This window comes from Hyaena hyaena, unplaced genomic scaffold (genome assembly GCF_003009895.1).
Source record: "Hyaena hyaena isolate Hyena2069 unplaced genomic scaffold, ASM300989v1 scaffold_448, whole genome shotgun sequence".
Lineage (NCBI taxonomy): Eukaryota > Metazoa > Chordata > Mammalia > Carnivora > Hyaenidae > Hyaena > Hyaena hyaena.
In genome coordinates this window covers 467,022-491,033 of record NW_024081082.1, presented here as the reverse complement: position 1 = coordinate 491,033, position 24,012 = coordinate 467,022, and positions in this window count along the sequence as shown.

The window sequence follows — 24,012 nt, the reverse complement described above, 5'->3', positions numbered from 1 at the left end:
TTTGGTTACTACTGCCTCCTATTTTGTTTTCTTTATCCACATAGCTTTATCTTTTTGAAAATATATTTCTGGGGCACCTGGGTGGCTCAGTTGGTTAAGCGGCCGACCTCGGCTTAGGTCATTATCTCACAGTTGGCAGGTTTGAGCCCTGTGTCAGGCTCTCTACTGACAGCTAGCTTAGAGCCTGGGGCCTGTTTCAGATTCTGTATCTCCCTCTCTCTCTGACCCTCCCCTGCTCATGCTCTCTCTCTGTCTCTCAGAAATAAATAAAAAACATTAAAAAATTTTTTGAAAACATATTTCTACTCTTATTTTTAAGTTTCTATGAGAACCAAGTTTTTGTTTTTAATGTAAGGTTCAACATTGTTTATTTAAACTCCATGACTGTGATGAACACTAAACATACAAATGAACTGGCACAATTTTCTGATTCTTCCAAAGTATCCAAACGAACATTATGTGACTGGTGTGTGTTAGAGTGTGTGAGTGAGAGTGGTGTGTGTGTGTGTGTGTGTACAGATTTTGTTTTCAAATTATGCCCATGATTACAGGAAGGCCAAGTTCACCAGTATCAATAACAACCACTATTTTTTTTCATTCCTTTTTTAGGACAGGAGTTTTACTCAATGTTTTATGTGCGTCATTTTATTGAATGATCACAGCACTGCTGAAAAACAGATTTTATGATTCTTTCAATTTACAGATGGGCACCCTCAGTCCTAGAGTTTCAGGAACTTACCTAAGCTAACAGATGCAGAGGCAAGATTCTCATCCAGGTCTCTCTGAAGCTAATGACCAAGTTTTAAACCTCTGAGCTTAGAGGCTTTGACAGGTGAAAGATTCATGGTAGCCTGAAGGTGGGTGTCAGTGATTTTGTGCTCCTAACCACTACAGCACTTCCCAGATGGCATAGCAGATGCTCATTTGTTGTTCTAGTTTGTCTTCTGTGTATTTTCCTCTATCACCCATATACGATAGGGCAGAGGGTTCCCAGTGGAGCTTGCTCATCCTCCTTAGCCTCCCAAATTATGCCATCAGCCTGATTATTATGCAAATGTTAATTCCACCCTCTCTTCCTTGGACCATTACAGTAGACTCCCAGTGCACTTACTTCTGTGATTCTTTTCACTCATCCCTTTGACCTAAAACTGTAGAATAATATATTTGAATATCATTTAACAAGCTATAGATCCCAGGCTATGTATTACTCAATCCTTATAATAAACCTATTTTGCTCATTTTACAGAGGAGGGAAATAAAGCTCATTAAAAGGAGGTAGCATTCCTTCATTAAATCAAGAAATCAAGTGGCACACCTGGGACACAAACAGGAGGTTTTGGCACTAAACCCAGTGCCCGTTGCATTACAAATTGTTCCCTTAATTGGAAACCCAATTGTCACATTAGAAGCTATACTGTATATGTTGTTCCTCAGCTCACAAGCCTTCAACGACCCTCCACTGCCTACACATTAAGGTGCTAACATTAAATCCTGCAATTTTGTGAAGCCAGTCAATTTCTGCGACTTCCTCTCTCCCCCTTCCTTCAAATCCACTTACAGCTACGTTCTACATAGAGGTTGAGATCAAGCCTTCCATGGACCATCTCAAGCTCACAGACATGTCAGCTTGGCTCACACAGTCATTTAAAAAAGGAAATTAATGATAACTGTGTCAGCAACTGGCTGGAATTATGTAAGTTTCTTCCCTAATCAGAATCCAAAAGCTCCACATCGTTCTCCCCACATCCCATGGTCATATTCCATGGTGTGTATTCCCTGTGGGACCTGTACATATGGGTTGTGGCTGCTGTCATACACACTCTGTGTTTCATCAATAGGTATTTAAAGGAAACTGTATATAAAGGAAACTGTTCTCAAATTGTAAAAAAAAAAAAAAAAAAATATCCTGGAGATACTTGTTAAAAGTGCTGTTTCCTGGACTCTACCTAGACCTGCTATATAGAATCCCTTATGTGGATTTGGAAATTTTCATTTGTAGGGGTGCCTGGGTGGCTCAGTTGATTGAATGTCCAACTTCGGCTTAGGTCATGATCTTGTGGTTAATGAGTTGGAGTCCCGTGTCAGGCTCTGTGCTGACAGGTCAGAGCCTGGAGCCTGCTTCAGATTCTGTGTTTCCCTCTCTCTCTGTCCCTCCCCTGTTTATGTTCTGTCTCTCTGTCTCTCAAAAATGAATAAACAGTAAAAAAATTGTTTAAATAAAAAACAAGACATTTTCATTTTCGGAAAGATTCCTGGTGTTTGCTACGTATACTAACATTTGAAGATCAGATATTACATGAAATGGACAGCTCTCTGCACTTTCTTTTTTCTCAAGGCACATTCCCTGCCTCCATATATGTGCTCCTACTCTTTCCTTTGGCTGGAATCTCTTCGCTTCCACCACACCAATTTCTTGGTGTGTGTGTGTGTGTTTTGGGTTTTTGTTTGTTTGTTTGTTTTTCTTTCATAGTATACCGTTGAGAGGAATTTCCCATTAAGATCAAGGGGACTTCCCTCTATTTTCTATTCAGAACAGTTTACTAATCAGATACTACCTGATATGACCAGCACTGATTGCTCAGTCCTTTTACCCTAGAGCCCTCTTTTCTCAAGTTTTTGTTGTTGTTGTTGTTGTTGTTTGTTTGTTTGTTTGTTTATTTTGAGAGAGAGAGAGAGAGTGCATGAATCCCAAGCAGGCTCCATGTTATCTGCTGGGAGACTGATGTGGGCCTCAATCTCAGGAACCATTATTTCATGACCTGAGCTGAAATCATGAGTCAGATACTTAACCAATCAAGCCATCCAGGTGCCCCCTCTTTCCTCAAGTTTAAGCAGAAATAAATATATCTATACCTATATATCCCATGGTCAAGATTCGTTGACACCACCTGGTCACTGTGCCTCACCTGTAACTGACCGCCCTCCCTCTATTATAGTCAAGATAATTAACAGTCATGATATCCAGTGACAACTTTTCCCTTCTCATTTGGCTCACTGAGACGTGGCCTTGCTCTCTTCTCTTCCAGAGATTCTACAAAGAAACAATCATGCAAGTGTTCTCATACCAAATGTGAAATGTAAAGACCTTCAAAGGTTTTGTTATCTTTCTCTTTTAGTATATTTTATAAACATTCTAGTGCAAACCATATGGCCTAAGTCTTACTGTTCTATGCTACCCTAGCTAAAATGGAAAATTGCATGTTTTGTGAATAAACAAAACACACATCCCATGGAAAGTGGCCAAATTCACCTTGACTCAGAAAGACAAGATTCTACAGGGGTCTTCTAGAACACTCCACCCCTATCTAATAACCATTTTTGATATGAGAAGAGAAACATACATGACACAAAATTCGACATTAAGACAAAAGTCATTTCTAATTTGTCCTTGTATATATTTATTCACTTTAATGATTTACTATTTTATGGAGACAGTGTCATCCAACCAAGCTTGTTACTGTGCTGTGCACAGTCATAAAGACCTATACAGAATAATAACCCAGCTTTAAGTAGTTCTCATAATCTCCTTTAGGAAACTTGTACTGCACACACCAAACAACTCTTTTCTTTGCCTCATCACATTCCGCCTGGTGCTTTTTATGCCTTTTCCTTCCTGCTCCCAATACCTATTTTCCACTCAACTGTAAACTCCTTTATGGAAGAACCATGTTTTATTCACAGCACCAAGTGTAGTGTCAGACAAGCAACACCGCTCAATAAATACATTAGGATTGTTACTGGACTCTCAAGAAAATGGACAGGTGGGAAATACAGAGGAAAGGGAAACAAACTGTCTTCTTATTTTCTACATCTTTCTTCAGACTAAATTCCTTTCTGAACTCTTTAATATCCAAAGTCTATACTCACAATAAAAATGCTTGTTTTTGGAGCTCACTATTATGTTACCAGTCTCTCTTCAGGGCTTCATCAGTTTCTTGCATCAGTTTCTTGGCATTTTTTGGCATTCAGAGCTCTCATGCTGGTGGCCGATTTGTTCTTGTGGCAAGTAGGAATAGCTGTCTTTTGTTCTACCTAGCACTACCTTCAAACATATTAATAGTCAGACATAATATTTACAGCATAAGAGCATTGAACACCTAAGACCTCCCATTGAAAATGTGACTTATTTTACCTAGGGTCTGTGTCCTCTGTGTAGAAGCCAGCTGCTGTCTTAGGTTATTGATACTTGTAGCTCACATTGCCAGTGAAAGCATGATTGCATGGGGCACTTTAAACTAAACTTACATATTAGTGAAGAAGGAGGCCCTGGGGGGTACTCTCAAGAACCCAAGAACCTTTCAAGCTGAAGTGGTTGAGAATTGCTATGAATGTGTGTGTACTTTGAAAATGTGTTAAGATAATTTAACTCAGAATTGAAATTGGGAAGCCATGAAGGGAGAGTTCTCATGCATGTGTCATTCATGACAGCTTACACAGTCCAGCAGGAAGAAGGAAGATTCCCCTCAGTCCAGCAACAGCACGCGGTCCTCACCTGCAGCCAATGAGAAGTCCCCACCGCTCTGACCTGTTTCCTCCAGTGAATTTTGTTCACATCACTTCCTCCCAACTTCCTCCTTTCCTTTATAAAAGATGCTTTCCTCACTTGTCCAGACTTGCCTATGGTTTGCCATAGTTTGTTCCTCCCAAATTGCAGTTTCTATGTTGTTTGCAAATGAACATGGTTTTGCAGGATGGATTGTTTACCTTTTTCTTTCAAAGGGCTGACATTTCACACACGTATATGTGCATGCATGTCTGCACGTTTTGGGACCATCTGAAGTGTTAAAAACAAACTAAATTCTTCTTTTTTTCCCAAATAACAATTTCATGTTATCCTGAAAAGCTGTTCTTCAGGTAAAAGTTAGCTTTATTAAATTTCATATGGGGAAAAATTATACTCTTACCATTGCCATGGCAACTGAAGACCTCATCTATTATTAAGTTAGAAACACACTTGGTCTGTAAGAGCAGCCCCTCCCCATCCATCCACCAGAGGTGAAAGGACTCTGCCTACTATAAAAGGAGCTGCATCTTTACACAGTTTTATTTGTTTAATAATGTCAAGATAAGGCCTGGCATTGCTCGGTAACTTTGCAGAAAGTCAGTCTTGACACACAGCTGGCTTATTAGGGAAATTCACTTTATATAATGCTTTACCATTGGAAAGATACTTCTTTTATTCTTGTTGAAGAAAAATTGCTTCATTCCTTTGACCATCCTATTACACTTCACGAATGACACAGCTGTAATTTAAGGATCCTCAGGGTTTTTTGTTACTTTTATAAATTTCAGAGCTTTTCCTCCCTCCTTTTCTTCTTTTCTCCCTCTGGAAGAAAGGGAAAGAGCCAATCCCTTTGTTGGACTTCCTGATCTTCTTCCATATATCATCACAGCATTTCATCTGGATGATGTATTGACTTTACCCATCAAAAGCGTCCAGTCCCTGTGGTGATATATTACTCACTGACAAATGCCAACTGGCAAGAATTGCTTTTGTGATTCTCACCAAGAGTTACCTCATTATTTAAAACGATGAATTGCCTTTGAAATGATAACTACTAGTTGAAGAAATGAACAGTGTGTTATTACCTGGACTGGGCAGGCCCCCACGTCTGGCCAAGCCTATTAGAAGTCAACCTTTTAATGAATGGGCATCATGGGATGGTTCCATTTTATAAAGAGAACAAATCCATCTTGGTCAGATAGAACTAATGTTTGGAAGGGATTCATGGAAGAAATGAAAGTTCATACCTCACTGGCCCATATTATATTTTAAGAAGATATCGAGCTTCCCGAAGTAAAACATTAGATGTACCCTTTATTTTGAAAGGAGTTAAATCTTTGCTGATGAAGGTTTGGGGTTTTTTTTAATTGTTTAAATTTCAGTGAGTTTTCATTCTCTTCCTATTCATAATTTAAAAAAATAAAGGAATGTACTGATAGTTTTGACTCTAACTATTAATTTGAAAAATGCTGTAGAAGTGAATTTGGAAGTGATATTATGAAGAATTTTGATAGTCACAATGAAGAGGAGGGGTTTATATAGCAGTAAATGAAGAAGAGCTTCCATAAAACCACATGAGAAGAATGACATGACCGAACACATATATATGTGAAAATTATGTTGGCCCGAAGAAGATGGTTGATGATGTGGCTAACTTGAGGAAGTCCTGAATGACAGGTAGAACAGTAGATTCAGCCTTCAGAGAAGCCATTCAAAGAAAGGAAAGGAAACAAAAGGGCAAGGAGGGGATGTAGGAGCTAGACCTTGAGTATAAAGGAGCCTTGGCCAATGGTCTTATATACCCAGCACAGTTCACAGAATGCAGGCACTCAACTTCACTCTTATGTACTGAAAACAAGAATCAACATCAAGATGGATATTATTAGGCTTTTGGAAATAAAATGCAAAATAAGAATTAATAATAACATTTATTTATCTACTTTGGACTTAAAGAAGCAACAGATACAATTCTAAACCCAAGTCCTTTGTGCTTGCTTATAACCCTTCCCAGTTCTATCAGGTTGAAATAGCATGGTGGACAGCAATGAGTAGCTGTGTATTTAGGACTCATTGCTTTTCTCACATTGTCATTTTTGTCTACTCAGAGAGCACAGTAAGTGTGATATTTATAGTTTCCTTCATCCTCAGTTTATATGTGAAGAAACTGAAATATTCAAGTGCCTACCCTAAGGTCCCCCAGTGAAGTAACAAGCCAGTGGTGACTCAGAGTCACCACAGTCTCACTTTCTTTTTACAAACATGAAAGAAGATAGAAACATAGGAAAATATATAACTTCAGCAATAATCGAACTAATGAAGACGTGTAGAGAGCACACTTCGAAGATGTCAGAAGGCCAGGGCAAAATTGATAACTCTTACTAATCTTTAGCCATTGTGAGTTTTAAATGTGTTTTCTGTCCAATCAGTTGTTGACTGAACAGGGAATTCTATTTGCTCCTGCATCACTGAAGCAAGCCCTGAGTTTGTAGCATATATAGGCATACACCAAGGCATACATATATATGTAAAATATAGGCAAAACCAACACTCTTTTAATCCTCACACGGGTGGCTGGATATTTAAACTCAAAGTCCTGAAAAGGGAGCTCAATTAACAAAAATTCTGAGAAAAGTGCCCCTTAGTTATAAACTTCTTGTATCTCGACCAAATAGAATACCAAAGAGAATACATTTCTCTTTTCTAATGTGTATTTATTTTTGAGAAAGAGAGAGAGAAAAAGAGAGGGCTCATAGGAGAAGGGCAGAGAGAGAGAGATAGAGAGAGAGAGAGAGGGAGAGAGAGACTCTCAAGCAGGTTCTGCATTGTCAGTGCAGAGCCTGACGTGGGGCTCACACTCATGAACTGTGAGATCATGACCTGAGCTGAAATCAAGTTTCAGACACTTACCCAACTGAGCCACCCTGGCTCCCCAGTAACATTTTGTTTTAAAACACGTAAGTTTTATGCCCTGTCTTTCCCCTATCTTTGTCTCTATGCATGCATATGTGTGTGCAAGAGCACATGCACACACACCCACACATACACACAGTTCACAACTCAATATATTCATTGGTGGTAGCACTTCAAAGTGAGTAAGACTCTTCTTAATTCTTGCCCTAAGTGAATAGAATAAAAAAAAAAAATGAAGCTGCACGTTACCATAGATATCATCAAATTCAATCTCTTTTTTTCCCCTCCTCATTTTGCAAATCAGAAACTGGATAAGGTTTTGTGATTACAATCACATGGATTGTCAGAGAATGAGTCTTGAATAGGGAAACAGCAGAGGGTAGGGTAGGTACCCTCAACTTGATTAATTCAATTCAATTAATCACTCAGATTCCAAGTCTCATTGGTTATTGTAGAAATCCAATGGGGTCAAAAATTCAATCGAGGTTAATAAGCTCTACATGCCTGTAAAATATAGGCAACGCCAAGGCTTTCTTTTAATCATAACGCTTACACCATAGAGACAGGCGCAATTTGGGAAGCCGAGCAGGGCTGAGATAAGACATCAGCTTCTTTAGTTACTTCTCTCAGAATCTCTGTCCTTAAATGTCAGTCCTGAGGATGAAGACAGGGGCACTCTCCTTGGGAAGGGTGCATTTCTGCATTTGATTTGTCAACATTAATTGCATTTTAAAAGGCATAATCCTTTTATTTAGTAATCTCACTATAAGGAATTGACTCTGCAGGTGTACTGACAAGCCTTTACAAAGGTCTTATACCAGAATGCTCATTACAGCATTAAAAAAAATTTTTTTTAAGTTTTTTTTTTTTCTGAGAGAGAGAGAGAGAGAGAGAGAGAGAGACAGCATGAGCAAGGGAGGGCCAGAGAGAGAGGGAGACACAGAATCCGAAGCAGGCTCCAGGCTCTGAGCTAGCTGTCAGCATAGAGCCTGACGCGGGGCTCGAACCCATGAACTGTGAGATCATGACCTGAGCCAGAGTCGAATGCTCACCCGACTGAGCCACCCAGGTACCCCAGCATTTTTGATAGTAGCAAAATATTGGTAACAAATAATGTTTGTAGATGATTACAAGAGGATTCATTAAATCATTTTTGGGCCATTCTTTAAATTTAAAGACTAATAATTATAGAGTGTGTTTTAAAAGCTATAAAGGAATCATATGTAGCTATTCAGAATATGAGATAGAAAATAAAAGTTTGATAGTTCTGTTATTAAATGTCAAAAGCCTTGGGCAGAATGTGTGTACGGTATAGTCACCTTCATGGTATAAATTTTATATACAACATATATCATTATGTATTATGATTATGAATTATATATACCAATAGTTTATATATAAATTATACATGAATATTATAAATATATTTATGCTTGTATAAGCATAAAACAGTTTCAGAAAGGAATTTGGGAAAGAATCAAAAGAAACTGTTACTAGCAGTTACCTTAGGGAGATAAACTGGGTTAGTAATTTGAGTAATTGGACTGTGTGTATAGTATATGTGTGTATGTGTTTTTATAAAGTTGTATGTACACAAAATCATATATAATGTAATCACTCAGATAACCCGCCTTGGTGTTTGTGTGTGTTGGTGCATATGTGTGTGTTTGCATGTATAAATAATCTGAGTGGTAAAATTTTGGACCACTTTGGATTTCTTTTTAATTAAAATTAATAAGGATAAGTAATTTTTTAAATAAACAAAAATACAAATAAAGAGAAATACAAGAGGTCAAGGAATACTGTTTGGACAAGCTGTAATTAGTAATATGATAATATATACAAAAGATAAAAGATATATGTGTAAAGATATAATATATTAATATTAAGATAAAATGATAATGATGTAATATGTGCAAAAAGTAGAAGGCATAGTACTGATTACGCAGATGATAGGAGGATTGTGTCTCTTCTTTCCCTTCAACCTCTTCTCTGGGAATTAACATACCTACCAATAGAGGCGCCTGGGTGGCTCAGTCAGTTAAATATCTGACTTCAGGTCAGGTCATGATCTTGTGGTTCGTGAGTTTGAGCCCTGTGTTATTAGGCTCTGTGCTGACAGCTGAGATCCTGGAGCCTGCTTTGGAATCTGTATCTCCCTCTCCCTACCCCTTGCCCACTACCACTCTATCTCTCAAAAAAGAATAAACATTAAAAAATTATACATATAATTAAATATTATAAAATTTAAAAATTATATATATAATTTAAAAATATGTATATACTATATATATATATATATTTTACAGTTGCATGTGTATTTCTTGTCATATAACAAGAGAACATAGCAGAACATAGCGGAATGCATGCCGAATTGCATACATTTATTCATTTAAATATTAGTGGTTGCTGTATGCAGGATTCTGTGGTTCGCTGGGAATGCAAACATGACTCAAACATTCCCTGTCTTTGAGAAGTTTACATTCAGGTGGGACTCCCATACATGAAAACTGTATGTCAAGTGTAATCAGGGCGAGTGTTCATGACATCAAGAGAAAAATAACAAAACAGAGGCACAAAATGAGTTGAAGTTTCTCAGAGGGGCTGCACTTACTTAAAGCATGCTAGCGTTAGAGTTGCAAGTCTGTCCCCACATGCCAGGGTGAGGCATTTGAACTCAGTCCTTGAGTAGCACTGAGGCAGAGGTGGTGCGAAGCCTAGAAATGAGACAATCCATTTCTTCTTTAGAGAGATCAATTGATGGGTAATTTGACCACTAGATCGTAAGGGAGAGGTCAACTCTGTTAGCAGAAATATCTGTTGGAAAGTGATTACAATTGTGTGCGTGAGAGAAGACAGTGTTCTGAGTGCAGGGAATAACAGTAGATAGATATTGGGCAAGGCATAGATTTGACAGGTATTTAGGATGTAGCATATGCAGAAACACCCAGATACATGGAGTAAAGTCAGTGTGACTTGGGATGTGAAGCGAGGACAGATGGATGTTTCGTGGTGTTGTTAGTTGAAAAATAATTCAGGGAAAAGCCTAAGAGGGTTGAGTTAGTGAATAACAACTAGTGTGAGCACAGAGTGTGAGGCGCCATGTCATTCCCTGAGTAGAAATGATGGTGAGCAGAGTGTTATACATGTCTGTGGCTCAGTGTGACTTATGTTATGAAGTCCTCCATGACTTCCCTTAGAAAAAAAGGCTGCAGATTTCAACTGAGAAGTTCAATGAGAAGAGGTTTCAATGAGAAGAAAAGTAAGAATGAGTGACTCACATTTAAGTGGCAGACAAAAGAAAACAAACTGGTAATGGAGGCAGAAATGTGCGAGATAAATGGTGTGCATTTCTGTTAGAAATAAAAACACCCATGACTTTGTATGTGAATCATTTTCCTTTTTGAGATGAGGTTTAGCCCTTTCAAAATCTAGGAGCATTATAGAACACCTACTGATCTTAATTGGTTACTAGCCGCTCTACATAATTAAATACCGCTCACTGCCCTTAAAATTTGATGCACCCTCTAGCAACCTTCGTATTAAATCTGTTCTTAACCAAGATTTCCTGGTTAAAGGAGTTTTTTTTTTTTTAAATAACTGATTCTTAAAAAGCTTTTATTTCTGCCAGAGCAAAACCTTTTCAGAACATTTTTTAAAACACTTCACTGAGATTTTTCAGGCACAGTTTTACAATGTTGCATGACAACCCATGTTCCCTTGAAATTCCATTAGGGTCTCAACCACCCTACTCCCAAGAACTAATACCAGAAAGTAGGGGGGAAAATGTCATGGCCAAGACTCTCATGGCCCTCTGGAGAGTTGTTGGAAAAGATAATATGATATGAACCTCATCTCAACCTCAATAACCCGTGTCTTGCTGAGATCAATAAAACAGAAAACCTTCAGTGTTTCCAGGGTTGAATTTAATATTGCCCTCTAAGGGCATTCCTTTGTCCGGCCCACAGAGGTTTCAGCAAATTCACTGGTACATAAAAACTTTTCCTCATAGATTTTTTTTTAGCATACAAAAGCTTCCAGTTCCAACTGGAACTCTCTTTTAGCTCTTTTAGCAAAATACCATGTGAATGAGTTTCTCTGCAGTCAAAGCAGCCAGAATGCTCATTAAATTGCTAAGTAGTTAATTCTATAGCCTCAGATCTGAAAGATAAGCTACTTAGGGGACAAAACACATTCTTCCTAGTGACTTCTTTTCTATTTTCTGTCTGAAAATGATCCACCTTAGGGAAAATTTTTTGTTTGTAACAAGAGTTCATTTCCCACCAAAATCTCTCCCTACTCACTGTCAGTGCTTGTGTGTTTGACTAAAAGACACAACATTAGGGAGGGATGGAAAGCAGCATCTAGATCAGCACTGCATTCCAAATCCGAACACTAAGTAACATTTTAACATGACCCACTGTTTTGGATTATTCTTTCTAGTGACATCTCTATTCATGTGGGTTAGACAGTTGATATTCAGGAAAATTGCAAGGTAGTTGAAATATGGAAACCTTTAGGGAAACTGCCTAAATTCACATCAGAAAAGAAGCAGGAGGTTTTGGGGGATTATTTTTAGTGGAGGAGAGACTTATGTCATGAGTTCGATTTAATTTGGAGCCAGAAGAGCACTTTAATATTAATTGTACTAGTGTACCAGAAGGTCATTAATGATTACTGGACATGTGATAGAGTTATGGAATACAAAGAAGGAAAAGGAAGAGGGACAAGAGGAAAAGGAAGAGGAAGAAGAGAAGAGGAAGGCATTCAGTAGACCTTGCCAGGAGGTCAATTTTAGACATTTGGCTCAATTTCTTGTGTGCCTCTTCCACCCTTCAAGAGAGATTGGCATTTGCTATGGACAGAATATCAAGACTATCCTTTTGAAGAAGGATAGAGACCAGAAGAGACCAGAAGTCTTTAGGAGCAAGAGCAGTCTGTTTCCCTCTCCACCTCCACCTCACAGAGTTGCAATGACAGTGAATTGTTTCCCGGGCATCCCTAAGGCACAGTTCCTGCATCATGAGCATCCTTGGCACGAGGATTTGTTAATGAAAAAAATTACTCTTGGGGCACCTGGGTGGCTCAGTTGGTTAATCATCCAACTCTTCATTTCCGCTCAGGTCATGATCTCAGGGTTGGTGAGATCGAGCCCCATGTTGGGCTCTGTTGACAGCACAGAGCCTGCTTAGGATTCTCTCTCTCCCTCTCTCTGTCTCTGTCTCAAAACAAATAAAAAAATAAATAAAAGGAAAGGAAAAATGACTCATGACACTTGTTAAAATGGTAAGGCAGATTTCATCCAGGATTATCACAATACGTATAGGGACCACAGCCATGGGGATTTGCGGGAGGGGAGAGTGATTGGGCTGGGTTGTGAACAGCACAAGAAACGGTGGGAATTCATGGCGGAGGAGTAGAGCGGAGCGGAGGAGTTGGTGAAGGAAAAGTTACTAAGAGGAACATTAGGGTTAAGAGGGGATTCTGGCTAAACTGACCCAGCCGGATACTTGCTAAAGACAGACCAGGATGATCAAGACATCACCTGGGGGCGAGGGAGGTGGAGGAAGAGAAACCCAATCAGATAAGGAGGGTGATCAGCTAGGGAGGGTGGAGATTTCTGTCTACATCAACCTGGCAGGGCTCTTAGAAAAAGCGGGCAATGCAAAGGCAGACCTGAGAGTGCAAAAGTTGAGGCCTAGTTAGGAAGAACATTCAGAGGAAGTTGACTGAAGTTTGATTCAGGAGAGAATGCTTTTCAGATTGGAGGAAGAGTCAGAATCTAGTGTCACCAGGAATGAATCTTTCTCTGTAAATACAGTAATTCCTCCTCCAAGAATGAGTTCCAGCTGCTTCCACTGGCCTAAAGTTCTACCCCTTGGCCTGCTATGTTCCCACCAAGACAAGGGGTGGATTATAGAGGTTAGATGCTATTGATGGGCTTAATGGGAAACCATCCACCAGCCAACTGACTGGAAGTCCAGGAATTAAAGAGTACTGCTCTCTCAGATCCTACTTTGTTGACTCACATTTTCCTGCCAAGTAACACATATCTCAGCTCCTTAGAGAGGAGATTATTTCAAGGTTCCTCCTAAAACGGGATTTACTGCCCCGCTTCATTCCCCGAGGAGCCTTGCTACTTTTCATCCCAGGAAACGGTTCACTGTGCAGGCCAACATGAGCTTGCCCAGCGCTGAGCTCCCATGGCCCGCCTCAGGGAGCACTAGGGAATTGAAATTCCTCAGCAGCTGTGTCCCTGTAATAAAACTATTTTTCTTGAAATTGATTGCTTGATCTCCTGGAGACCTAAGTCATTCCTCCTGGCCACTCGGGTTCTCCAGGACCTACTGGTTATCACTGTGATTTTAAGAGAGATTGTTTCTGTGTTAAAAAAAAAAAGGGGGGGGGGGACAGGTGGGCTTTGGTATCCCAAGCCCTTTGCTAATGACTCAGCGTGAATTTCTTATGTTAACGAAGAAGCAAGACCTCTACCGGTTACTTTTCTTTTCTGTGGTTCTTCATCTGAAACAGAAGTGTGTTTGATCTGTTGTTCAATATTTATTTAGCATCTGCCTAGCACCAGAGCATAGCTGGGGTCTGCCCTCTCACAGCTCAAGACATGGCAAAGGAAATAAGACGTGGTGAGCAAATACTGCCATGTAAAAGGAATGTGAAAATGAAACTCAAATTTCAGTAGTCATCAATAAAGCCGTATTGGCTCAGCCATGAGCTTTTGTTTACTCCTAGTCTGTGGTTGTTTTCCCGATGCCAGAAAGAGACAAAATGATTGCAAAGTCTAAAATGTTTATTACCCAAGCCTTCACTGAAAAAAAAATTTGCCAACGTCTCTATCAATTACCCAAATGATAGCTCACGTAGGTTTAATCACTTTCAACTTTTCCAGCTCTTTGAAAATCATGATGATGCTATCGCTGCAAAATCCCTATGAATTGGGAGAGCAGGTATCATTATCTTCTCTTGAGAGCCAAGGAAGTAGTTGTCATAGATCCTAAATCAAAGAGGCTCAGTACAGCCGCCAGGCAAAAACCACATCAGAAAGATGACTCATCCTTGCCCAAAACCTAACCCATCCTCTTCTGTTCTGCCGGCTCCAAATTGGAGTGCAGAATCATCCTGTTTTCCTTTCTGTCCTCAATCCCCTCTCCCCCCCCCCCACGCCCCCACTGGCTACCTCTTGATCTCACCCTGGGTAACAAATGAGAAATTTTGAGGACTATTGAGCACTATAAATTTTCACAGCAGGGATGCTTCTCAGCCCAGGAACTCGGGTAATTGTCACACATTGGTAAAATTCATAGGAGACAATTGCCCTCAAATCAACAATTCTGTCTTCAGGATGCCTTTGGGGGTGGGGAAGAGGAAGAATCTTATATAAAGTTTTGCATAAAGATTGTCCTACAAAGAGTTAAGAATTTTAACTGAGCCTTGAATAACGCCTGGACACATTCTTTGGCCTTTTCTAAAATGTGCTTTTCCTGATGTTTTGTTGTTCATATTGCTTCATGACCATTATGCTTTTAAAGCTACACTCACATTAAAAAAACTGGAAGGTGGGACGCCTGGGTGGCTCAGTCATTTAAGCATATGACTCTTGGCTTTGGCTGCAGTCATGATTTCACGGGTTCATGAGTTTGAGCCCCAAGTCAGGCTCTGTGCTGACAGCTTGGAGCCTGCCCTGGATTTGGTGCCTCTCTCTCTGCCCCTCCCCTGATCTCCTTCCCTCTCTCACTCTCTCTCTCAGAAATATTTTAAAAATAAATAAAGGGGCGCCTGGGTGGCTTAGTCGGTTAAGCGTCTGACTTTCGCTTAGGTCGTGATCTCGCGGTTCGTGGGTTCATGCCCCGCGTCGGGCTCTGTGCTGACTGCCAGCTCAGAGCCTGGAGCCTGTTTCAGAGTCTGTGACTCCCTCTCTCTCTGACCCTCCCCTGTTCACGCTGTCTCTCTCTATCCTAGAAATAAAATTAAAAAAATATTTAAAAAAAATAAAAATAAAAATAAATAAATAAAATAAAATACTGGAAGGAAATACAATGAATGTAAAAAAATATTGTCTTTGGGTGGAGAGATAATGGATGTTTCATTCCTAAGTGTCTTATATTTCCTACATTTTTCTATAAAAAAACATATTTATTTTAAAGAGTTTATATAAATATATACATATACACATATTTGCATATTTCATGGGATTCTTATAAAGACTATGACCTTGACCAAACCTTAGACAGTTCCTTGGAGTTCTCATTTTGACTAGGTGCTGCCTTGGGCCTAGTCCTCCACCTGCCAAGCCCAGTTTTAGAAAAAAAATCCTGCTAGGTCAGTTTAGTAAGAATCCCACCCCACCTCGCCTTGATATCTGATCTCTCTCGATAGTGATTAAATTCCTCATCCTCTACCTCTGATGTGTGACCCTCTTGGCTTGTCTTCAGCAAGGATCCTGTTAAGTTGGTCTAGCAAGAAGTAGTCTCTGCCCTTGATGTCTTCGCTCAGTAATTTCCTATCCAATGACCCCCCCTTACTCTGCTCCTTGGCTGTAAATACTCACTTGTCCTTGTATTTGGAGTTGAGACCCAGCTGTCTCCCTTACTGCCATAGTCTTAACACCTATTGAAACATTCTTGCATAAAATCTTCTTTACCATTTTAACAAGTGTAAGAATAATTTTTCTTTACCATTCTTAGAAGACCCTAATTTTTTCTGAGTTATCTCACAATACATTCCTCAAGCAGCCCCAAAACCCTGTTTCTACCAACCATTATTCAGACTTTCTTACCTAAACCATCCACCCCACCTCTCTGTCTTTGCTAACAGCGTTCAACCACGTGAAATACCTTTCAGTTCTTTATCTATTAAGAGTATTTCAAGAAAATTTAATTGTAACAAGTTGTTCTTTTCTTTAGCTTTTCCAAACTATTTCATAAAACTAGTCTTTGTTGTCTTTGCTGACAAAGACAACCACCCTTGCCCACATCTATCAGGTTATAATTATGGAGCCGAGTTTTGTGTCCGACTTAGGCTGGTAATTGAGGACGATTTCAGCTTTCTTTGGTAAACTGCAAAAGCAGTTCATGAAGACCCCGTCTTGCATTCCTAAAACAGTGTTATCTTAGCCCCGCACAAGCTTCTCAGGTTAGAACAGAAGATCGCTGTCTGCAAGTGTGCCGATTCAACAATCTAATTTCTCTAGTGTTTGGTAAATACTTTTCAACCTCAAATGCCCAAAAAGTGAGAGAGAGGAGGAGAGCGTTGGTTAGGCAGAGCTAAGGGTAGGTCTAGGTGTAATCTCCACAAGGGTGAGACAAGTGAGCCTCTTCAGGGCCCCACGAATGTATTTGACACAGTTTCTCACTGCAAGAGAGGCAGTAGATCTGGGCCAGTTGGGGTGTTTCAAGGAGGTAACCCGGGTAAAAAAAGAGACACAGGAACATTTAAAGAGTGCTCAAAAGCTTGCTCTGATGCAAAATATATCTCAAGCCAGTCTAAGCACGGTATTAGAAACCTCCATGATCCCAAGTAAATTATCTCATTGTACAGACACCATGACACTAATGGCCCCGGTTAAAATTCAATTAATTTCTTAAATAGAAGCAACATTAAACCTTCATTCATTACAATTCAAGAAACATTTGGAGTCTCTGTTGTAGGTATAGTTTGTGCTGAATTCTGTGGGGTATATTCAAGAACTTAGAATGTAGCTGGGAAGTGAGGCACATTAAACCTTGCATCCTGATGGACCAGTTCTTAGTTTTGGGCTTTTTTCACGTCATCACCACGAACTGATCGTGGCATTTGCACATAACAGATATGCTGGTCACGTGATTCATCAAGTCACCTCAAAAGCACCCAGACTGGTCTATACCTTGTTTAATGAGCAATATTCCCTAATCACTCACTTGAATGTCACAGCAATGTCATATTGCTATAAACATTTCTAAATGCTTATTCTAGATTTCAGAACTCATCTCATTCTTAATTTATGAACGAATCTTGCTGTGGGCTGTAAGGGACCGTTTAGGGCCAGCCCTGCATGTTGAGCAGCCTTGTCTATATCCAAAATTAACAACTCGGGCTGCACATTAAAAATATCTGAAGAGCTTTAAAAGTTACCCACCCTCAGCCCCCATGTCATGAGGCACAAGAATTTCAGAATGCCAGAGGAGTGAGATTCCTGAAGCCTAAAATCTTGCAAAAGGTTTCAAGGACTCTCTACCATCCCTGTATGAGTAGATACTTGCCTTGTCATACCACCCAGTTTATGTGAGAAACACATGTAAAGTGTAGACTCCAATATGCCTTGGTAGAGCATTACTCTTGAGTGAGACCATTCTTTTGCATCGAATGGTAATGACCAAGCCAGTCATTACTATTTAGACAACAGTCAGCTAAGAATTAGTTCAGATAGCTATACCAATGTCTTTTAAGAGTCCTTTAAGTTTGTTCATTGTCTTTTTTTTTTTTTTTTCCAGTGGAAGCAATCCATGGTCACTGTAAAATTTGGACCATCTGGAATGATTAAAGGAGGGAAAAAAATCACCATAATCCTACTACCCAAAAGACAGACACTGTTACTATTGTGGCGTACTATTTTCCAGAAAGACACTTTTCCACAAACACAGACACATTTTATAATTATAATCATGTATGTAGAATGCTATATCTTTTTATATATGCCATCATCACAGGAATTTCATCCTGTTGATACTCATCTTTTAGGTTTATAATTTATTTAGCCAATCCTTTACTCTTAAACACTTGGATTATGTTTTCCCCATAATATTGATGATACTGGAATGATCACTCTACCTCTGTAATGATTCCATACTACAATATAACTGCTTTTTGAGATCTCCTACAAATAACATCATTGGCTCAAAGGATAGGAACATTTTACCATTCTTGTTACACAACTTGCTACCTTCTTTTTTTTTCTACAGGATTTCCAATTTCACCCGTTCTCCAGTATGGCTGAAGTACATATTTTCTGAACTCAGAGTAACACTGAGTAATATTATTCTTTAAACTTCTGCTGAATGGGATCTTATTTTTGTTTCAATTAGCATCTCTGAGTTGCTGTATAGTTAAATAGGTTAATAGTGATGATGATGATGTTGCTGGTGGTGAGGATGATAATGAACATAGTCAAAATGATGCCTTAGTCTGCTTGTAAGTACTTTCCTCTTTTCAATTTGCCCTCCTCTTTTTCTTTAAGTCTGTGAGTAAAATTGATTTGAACCTGTGGACAAACTCTCTTTAATATTTGTGTTGAGCTAGAAGCTTTTGTCAAATATGTTCAAGTTCTTACAATATAGTATCTTTACAATGACTCTAAACAATTATGTCAATAATAGGCTGGAGTGAGAAGTGTGGGCTCATTGGAACTCCTGCACTGAACAACACGAGGAGTGAGAACAGCTAACATGGCCCCTGGACATTAGACTATCTCAGCTGTACTAGCATCCCTAGGAAAAAATACACTGACTAACAAACAACATGACATTGCTTCAGGACTGACTTTTAGAGATACTATAAAACTGAAAGCCAAGAGAGTTACAAACATCAAGGGTCTATGTGGGTTATGTGAAGCAAAATCCAGGCTAATGAATCATGGCAAGTATTGTACATAATAAAAACATGATATAAACAGCATGCAAATGGAACCTCAGTACTGTAGGACTGACCACCTGTCTTCTTCCATGAACATCTGGGCTCCATCATTTGTATATCTGGGCTATATGGGACTGAATGGGGCACATAGATGGGCTCTGGCAAGGTTGTGCTCTCCACCACCAATGGCACAACTGGCAGTTTTTAAGGACCAATCTAGATTTCCTATTTGGTGACAGCATTTGTGATATTACTGGACACCATTTGATCTGATATCTAACTGCCAGAAATCTAAAGGAAGGAGGGAAGGAAGGAAGGAAGGAAGGTAGGAAGGAAGGAAGGAAGGAAGGAAGGGAGGGAGGGAGGGAGGGAGGAAGGAAGGAAGGAAAGGAGGGAAGAAGGGAGGGAGAAAGGAAGAGAAGAAGGGAGGGAGGGAGGAAGGGAGGGAGAAAGGAAGGAAAGAAGGAAAAGAGAGTGGAAACCACTCCACAGGTGTTAGATAAATTCTCAAATGCCACTAAGGACCACCTAACCTCTGGGTATATATTTTTTAAGTCCACGAGGGATGTATTTTGCTTTATATAATGTGTCTCTAAGCCACAGACTTTATACATCTATATGCTTTGCTCTGCCATCCCATACCATAGCTGCTGTTATCCTCAATAAAGTATCTCCATGTTACTTTTGGCATTTTTAAATTGAGATATAATTGACATATGACATTAAATTAGCTTCCAGCATGTAATATCTCAGTGTGGTTTTGTTTTGTCAGTTTAATTACTAATTGCCTTTGCTCACCTGAATCCAGCACACAATGGGTGATTCACAAGTAAATGTGTCTTTTACGAATCTTTGATGAATTAAAAAGAACAATAATAAAAACTATCTATCTTTTGGAAGATATGCAAATAAAGCCTGCAGCAAATAAAAGCTCAGTGATTTTGGCTCTTACTTCTTAGTCTGTGGTTAAAAGAAACCTTTTATCCATCACGGGATTTGGTAGACAGTGGGATATCATTACTATTTAAGGCAAACCAGATACTATGAACCTTCTGCTGATTAGAATTCTTCTCTGGACTTTCTTCATCCACAGAAAAACAACAAACTCCTTGGCTTTTTCAGAGAGCTCACACAACTTGGTCCAAATGTATGATGTCTCTACTTGTGCCTCACTTACCTTCTGTTTCCCATTAATTTTGAATCCTCAACTTGCCAAATCCTTTTACACCTCCAAGCCCTGTTTGTGCTATCCAGGTATCCAAGAAAACTCTTCTTTCTTCTTTATATCTTGGAAGATCCAGTTCTCCCATCAAATATTCTGGTAAAAGTTATTTATTTATTCCCTGTTCATTCTCACCCCTTCTCTTCCACCCTGTCATGCCTTTTCCTACATTCCTTCCATTATGTGTACTATCAGTACAGGTCTTACCAACCTGTGTAACAATTATTTACTGGTTTTTCAATAATGAAGTCTTTTCAGCTAAAACTCTACACATAGTATTATACTCCACAGGAAAGGAACTTCAGATAGATGTTCCCTTAGTCCTCAGAGTACTTCGAATTTAACGAGCAAAAGAGAGTCACAGAAAAGTTACAGTACACTATTTGTGAGTAGATGCATTGGAAATTTTAACACAGAGTCCTGTAAACTCTAATGCCACAAATCTGTTGAGTTAGTCATAATTTAACATTGAGAAATGCTGCAAATATTCCTCTCAAATAAATATTTGAGTATTTTCCATTAAGGATTACTCCACGTCACATTATTATCTTCACTAACAGTGCTGAAATCATTTCTCCTTTGAAAAGGGGAAGGGTAAAAAAAAAACTGCAGATATTTGATTTGAGGTTATTTACAAAAAGTTACAGTGACTCCATCACAAAGGTTGCTCATGCACTAAAATTCTTGCATATGAACTCCATACCCACATTAAGAAATAGAATTTGAACAAATTCACAACATATGAGTGATGATTACTAAAAATCACACAATACCAATCTCTCTTATGGCCCAAGACAATTTACTGGCAAAGTCTACAATGGAGGCGAAACAAACACAAACATCGTTTGAAGAAAATAACTCATTTAACCAGTGAATGCATTCAGTTCACTCTAATGGATGGCATGTACTTCAAATCAGCTTACCTAATCACACACCAACGGCACCATCTTCACCAGGCCCACGCTCTGAAAGGCTGTTAAAACCTAAAAGCCTTTTTCTCAAATACACTGAATCTCTTCAAAAGCCATTCGGGGAGCCTCTAGTCAAGCACAATTTTATCTCATTTTCTTAACCCCCACAGTTTTTTAGCTTTATCTTGAAAGTTAGAAAATAAAATGTTTCTGCTTCTTAATTTCCCTTCCCCTTGGACAACATCTGCTTCCTAGGGCTGTACTGTGGCCACCATCTAGCTAGGATACTGCGTTTGCCTTTTTAGCAAGAAAAACCATGGAGAAGAGATGGAGCTGGCTTGCTGTGTTACATGGAGGGGTACCAGAGCTTTGTGTTTGAGAAACACTGGAGGAGAAGATGGAGAGATGAATGACGTTGGAAAGCAAATGTTGGACAAAGTAAGTTAAACAAATCAGTTTTGCCTATTTTTTTAATACTTTGGATCAAAGTCATAAAAGTGCAATGAAAAAAACTGCAATTAAAAAGTATGATAAAGGTGTCCTCCAGGCTACAGGATGGGCGTGGAAGGGTGACAGGGAGAAAGGAAGAAGGGAAACTCCTAGAAATAATAATATCATGGAGGTATATGCAAAGTCCAAGACCATATGCATACTCTATTTGTTGGGTGCTGATGTCATCATAGAGAATGTACAAATGTTATGGGTAGTCCCACTGGGGGAAATTAAAATGGCCTTGACTGAGGAAGTGACATTTTGTCTTCATTTTGAAGTTTATGTTATGAGAGCGCCTGGGTGGCTCAGTTAGTTGAGCGTCTGACTTTGGCTCAGGTAATGATCTCACTGTTCCAGGGTTTGAGCCCCACATCAGGCTCTGTGCTGACAGTGCAGAGCCTGACTGTGATTCTCTCTCTTCCCTCTCTTTTTCTCTCTCTGACCCTCTCCCATGCACCCTCTCTCTCACTCTCTCAAAATAAATAGTAAATAAACTTTGAAAAAGAAATTTATGTTATGAGAAGTTGATGAGAATGTTTCAGGCCCCAAGACAGCAAAAACAAAAGCAGAGAGAAAGAGAGAGAGAGAGAGAGAGAGAGAGACAGAGAGACAGAGAGATGGACAGCAATGCATTTGGAAAATGGTGGGAGCCTTTTTCCCTTTCCTGAAAGAGTAGGGAATGTAGACTTGTACTATCTGGAAAGTTCTGCTTGGATTTGGCGATTGGGGTGGAAGTCCCACATTAAGCTTAGGGCATGCTAAATGGGAGATGCCTATTAGACATCTAGGTGGAAATATCAGACATGCAGTTGGATAGGTGGGCCTGAAGTTTTATAGAAATACAGTAACTCTAAGCTTGAGTTATATATTTGGGAGTCATGGGTGCATGGATGATATTTGATGATCTCAAAAGAATGAGTATAGAAAGTGAAGACATGAGAAGCAAGAATTGAGACTTGGGGGACACTCCTGTGAAGAGGTTACAGAGAATCGGGGGAGGGATCACCGAAAGGTCTGAAACACTATTTCCTGAGCACTTTCGTGTAGCTCCAGGCTCTCAAATTGTTAGGTTTCGGCTTTTTATCTTCCTGCTGTATCTTGGTGCACAGGGCTGTCACCATTGCCCTGAGAACCCATCCATACCATTAAATGCATCTTCCATCCCCACTTCCTGGCACCCCTTTGTTTTCTGTTTGGCGACTTCTCTGCTCCAGGTCATTTGCACTGCTAATTCCAGTGCCAATATTCTCTAACTTCTGCTCCAGGGGCCACTGCAAGCCCAGGCTTGCCATCATTCTCTCTGTCCGACTGATTCCACCTCTAATCCTCCAACCAGAGTTCTTTGTTAACTAGGCCTCGTGATTTCACACACACAAACACACACACACACACGCATGCGTGCGCACACACACAGTCCTCCGAAGTTCGTAGCGCATGTAGCTATAATCCTTATTTTCAGGCCCTGCATCATGCGGAGTTTTAACTTATCTCTAGGTCTTTGAATATGCTGTTCCCAATACCTGTGTAATACTTTGTTAGGGCTGCCATAACCAAGGACTGTGTGGTTTAAACAAGAGAATTCTATATTCCCATAGTTCCACAGGCTGTATGTCCAAGATCATGGTGTAGGCAGGTTTGGCTTCTGACTCCGCTTTCCTTGGTTTGCAAATGGCTGCCTTCTGGGACCCCACAGGGTCTTTCCTCACTGAATGTGCTTGTAGTGTCTCTGTTTTCTTTTCTTAAAAGGATACCAGACATACTGGATTCAGCTCTAGGCTAATGGCCTCATTCTAATGTAATCAACTCGGTAAATGCCCTATTTCCAAATACAGCCAATTTCTGAGCATAGAGCTTCAACACACACTTGATGTTAGGGGATGCAACTAACAGGTTGAAACACTATTTTCTTCCTGTGTAGGCTAGGGAAGCCATATCATTCCTCAGATATCAGCTAAGAGGTCATGTTCTTTAAAGGGCTTTTCTTTAGCTTCCAAGCTTGTTTTGGGTGACTCTGTGCTTATTTTATACTGATAATTGTCACAGTGCACTACAATTTTCTTTTTCCTTGTCAGCATCATCCATACAAACACACGCAAGCTCCTTGAAGGTAATGTCTGCGTCCTGTTCTCTGTTGTACTGCTACAATATAACAGGGTATGCACTCCTGAAATGGCTGCTAGATGAATAAATAGAATAATGAATTAATTTATATGTTTTATATTTTTAATCAGATGAAAGATTCCTTGCAATGGAACCACACAAATTTATTGGCCTCAGCAACTAGTACATCGCCTGCGTAGGGTTGAAAGTAAGCAACAATTATTGATGAATGTAATTGAGTCCATACTACG